The sequence below is a fragment of the Arvicola amphibius genome, chromosome 7, assembly GCF_903992535.2.
Source record: "Arvicola amphibius chromosome 7, mArvAmp1.2, whole genome shotgun sequence".
Taxonomy (NCBI): domain Eukaryota; kingdom Metazoa; phylum Chordata; class Mammalia; order Rodentia; family Cricetidae; genus Arvicola; species Arvicola amphibius.
Window position 1 is genome coordinate 12,137,011 of NC_052053.1, and position 4,388 is coordinate 12,141,398.

Sequence of the window (4,388 nt, forward strand, 5' to 3'; positions counted from 1 at the left end):
CTTTCACACACACACACACACACACACTATGCTGTGCTGTGCTGTGCTGTGCTGTGCTATGCTATGCTATAGAATCTTTAGGTCAAAATAAAATTGTCAGAGATATCGTCCTCCATCTCATTAGGAATACCCTAAGAACATAGTCTAATTAATCTTAATAAAAAACCGGGAGTCAGATTAAGGTAAAACCTGGAAGATCAGAGAACCAGGAGCAGTTGCCAGTTGCTTCCTACCTGTCTCCTTCCCCCATCCTAAAGACCCGAGATCCTGTCTCAGCCCCACCTTATCACTCCCTAGCTCCGCCTCCCAAGTGCTGGTGTTAAAGGTCAGAGCCAACAAGTGCTGGGATTAAAGGTACCTGCCACCACTGCCCAGCTTCTATGGTTAACCAGCTCCACCCTCTGATCTCCAGGCAAGCTTTATTTGTCAGAACATAAACAAAATATCACACAACAGGAACCACCCCCATTCAACCCACCCACCTCCTTCTACCCCTACCCATCCCTATCTCCTGCCCCTTCCTATTTCCTGCCAAAAATCCAGACTCCGCTTGCTTCTTATTGGGTCTTCATTACTCCAAATTCAGGAAATTCACAGAGGACATGATAAGCAAATAATACACAGTCTTTATCATATTATTTCCTCATGAGTGTGTTTTGTTAATCAAACTACAAAACCACATATATATATACATATAGGTAGATAGGTAGATAGATAGATAGAAAGATAGATAGATAGATAGATAGATAGATAGATAGATAGATGATAGATAGATAGTGTGCGTGTGTGCGTGCATGCGTGCATGTGTGTGTGTGTGTGTGTGTGTGTGTTGATGTAAGTATTCCTGTGTGTGACCAAAAAGTTGATTCCTGTTCCAGTTGACAGTATCAAAGCAAATCACCGTGTTAGTGTGAAGGGCTGATCTGCTCTAGGGGAAGTCTCTCCACTGCCTTTCCCCAGAACCTTCCTCGTCCTTTCTGCCCACATCAGCTCATCCCCCGCAATCTTCCAACAGGGCTGGGACTCTCCAACACTGTGACGGGGCCCATCAATAATCTGATTGATGTCTCGTCTGTGTCACTTTGGTTTGTGCCCATCCTGGTCTCCAGAGACAAATACATCTCACTCAGCTTCCTGGCAGGCATTCTGTTTCCTTCCATCTTGAGACAGAATCCTTGCGGGTGGGTGGGAGCTCACTCCGGGAGCACATGCTCTGGAGTGCATTCTCCCACACCAAAGTTTGGACGAGTAGGCCCCTTAACGCTGCTCTTCAATTCCCCTGTCTGGAAGACACTTACTCTGCAGGTCCCCAAGGCATCTATAATAAGAAATACTACTCGATAGAGGGTTACATTGAATTGTATGGCAAGACCTCGGCCTTTCACAAAGAACAATAATGCAGAGTCTCTATGCAGAGGGACCATCTAAAGATCCAGATAATTGAGGAAGTGTTGAGGCAAGTTTTTATTATGTATTAGCTTTTCTATTATTATTATGATTATTTATTTAAGGTGATTTTATCACTCCGGTACACAGAAGAATTTAGGCCACTAGAGAAGAGAGTGTGGGTGACTCACATTTCCAACTGGGCTGGAAAACTCACTTAGTCCTATAATAACAAACCAGTAGGTGAATCGTGCTCTCTCTCAGGATGCAGCGGAATTTAGCATCCTTATGCTTTCTGCTCCTCTCAAGATGCTTGGGGATAGCAACGGCTTTTCTAATCAAATGGTAGAGAACCTTTGGGGAGATCAGGAGCAAAGCCTTTGGATTAAGGATTCTCAGGCTTTTATTACTAATCGTGAGATGGGCTTGCACCACACCCAGTGAGTCCTTTATGATCTCACCTATTTGCAAGGGAGGCAGGCTTTTCTTGCCCGGTTTGTAAAGCTGTTCCTTCACACTGTTAGATGCCAACTTCAGCTAGGTGGGGATGCTCCAGAGGTAGAGCAATGCCAACTGGGACAGGCCCATTCCAGGAACATGCATGCGACCCATCATGGTGACAGTCTGGCAACAAAGAAAGTGCTAGCATTTGTAATAAGACAATGTCTATATTTTTAATCTTTTGCATGAATTAACTATTTAACTATTAACAAATTCCTGTGAGCGATTGTTGCCGGAAGGCAGACATTATGCAATTGTTGCCTTTAAAGAAAATTGTGTTATGAAGTTATCAAAGGATGAATTAAATCAATTTAAAAAATTTAAATGTCCTCCTTAAGTCTGTTGAATAGTAGCACAGTTGTCTAATTTTCTGGAGGGAAAAAAATATTTCTGAGGCGACGAAGAGTTGTAAAGTAGTGGGAAGGGCTAAGCCCTCAGGTGGACAGGCACAGAATCTAAGGCAGCATGCTTAAGCCTTTCAAATAAGGGAAGAAGAAGGACGGGGAAGAGGGTAGGGAGGGCATGATGCTGCTTCATTTGGATGCACTGGACAAAAACCATCTGGAACACAGCAGATGGTCTCGGGCTACAAGTCCTGCCAGGTCACAGGAGTCCTGGGGTTTTCTCTGCTCTCTTAGGCAGGCCAGAAACACAATTTTTATTAAGTATAATCCTGGTAATCATTTTTATCTTTGGGATGTAAACTGTGCATCCTTTAGCTAAAGAAGGCAAAGGGTCCTCCTTTTATCCGTTCAACCTTGACTAACATTGTAGAAGAACAAATCTTTGTCGAAGGTAGCCTAATGGTCACCAAGAATTAGCAAAGCATTCTGTCATCCGTCTCCCAGAGATATATAATGTAAAGAGTAATCTTAAGACTTCAAAGTGTAATAGATTTGAGGAGGTGAACATTTCTCTTATTTATCTGAGTTCCAGGACTATTCTAAGGTTTCCTTGGGAGAAATGTTAGAGAAGGACAAGAAGTGAGGCGGGGAAAACTAAACAAAATGCTGGGAGAAAGAAGACAGAGTCAGGGAGACGCCATAGAGAAGCCAAAAACAGACGCTGGGAATTTTACCCAGTAAACCACAGCCTCATGGCAATACATAAATTAATAAAAATGGATTAAACTAATATGTAAGAGTTAGCCAATAAAAAGCTAGAGCTAATGGGCCAAGCAGTGATTTAATTAATACAGTTTCTATGTGATTATTTTGGGTGTAAGCTAACCAGGCGGCCGGGAAGAACAAGCGGCCCCCTAACTCCAACAGCAACAAGCATAGTAACCAGTATACCCTGCTTTCTGGAACCACTTAAACATCAGGGGTATGTTATATAGTTTGTGATTCATATTGTCTAGGCCAGCTCCTCACATGGGACAAAGTATTTTTTTTTTTTTTTTTTTGGTTTTTCGAGACAGGGTTTCTCTGCAGCTTTGGAGCCTGTCCTGGAACTAGCTCTTGTAGACCAGGCTGGTCTCGAACTCACAGAGATCCGCCTGCCTCTGCCTCCCGAGTGCTGGGATTAAAGGCGTGTGCCACCACCGCCCGGCGGGACAAAGTATTTTTAAAAACAGGGGTATTCCACAATACTTCCAGAGACAAGTTTACTCTCTGTTGCTAAGCAAACATTTTAGAACACAGAACCCAGAAGGACCTCACCTAGGCAGAAATTGAACTCCCCTCATACAAACCTAGTCTGGATTCTGTTTTAAAACTGGCATTATAATTTCTCATAAGTAAAGAGCAGCAACCAATGTAAGACCAAAATTCAGCTGAATTGGATATTGACTCGTTACTGAAAAAAGTAATCCACTTTGTAAATACAAATTAAGATTAGCTGGATCAAGTAAGGGAAGCATGGCAAAACCAAGCTGTGTTAACACCAAGGATACTGTGAATATTAACTCAGAGCATGTGGTTCGGCGGGGTGTTCAGGGGACCAATTTGCGTAAATCCAGAGTCTCAAACACCTTTTTTAAAATGTCAAACGTGTGTAGTCTATAAAGAAAGACTGCGCAGTGAATGCAATTAGCAAAAATAGAAAACTGGGCAAAGTGAAAGTCTGGCACTTGTGTTTGGACCCCACATAGAGATAAGTAGGGTTGTGAGTCACCTGAGTACCAGGGCTTTGTGTCCAGACCTGGACTTCCACCATTGTGCCATAGAAGCCCCCATGGAGGAACGCCTGCAATTGGCTTCTCACTGTGCTGCCACTTCAAACACAGCTAAGTGAATAGCGACAGTGCCCAGTGTTTCGAAGCAGGACATGGGGTATGCTGTTTGAAGCCCACTAACCACACAGTTTTTGATCAAGCATGACTTAGTTACATCTTAAGTAGTAATAAGGGACATTTCAAAAGTAGCATTCAATGACACATGGTAGGTCAACTTCATTTCTTCTACGGCATCTTTGTGAACCCCACTATGAGTTGTTGTGCTTTTGTTTTTGTTTTTTCCTTCCTGGCTTTAAATTTTGTCTATGTCTTAGTACCTCTACTA

At 42.9% G+C, this 4,388-nt stretch overlaps 1 pseudogene; it reads right to left on the reverse strand.

The window, feature by feature from the left end:
• Positions 1-1,542: 1,542 nt before the first annotated feature.
• On the reverse strand, positions 1,543-2,001 carry LOC119819474 (annotated as a pseudogene).
• Positions 2,002-4,388: the final 2,387 nt, after the last annotated feature.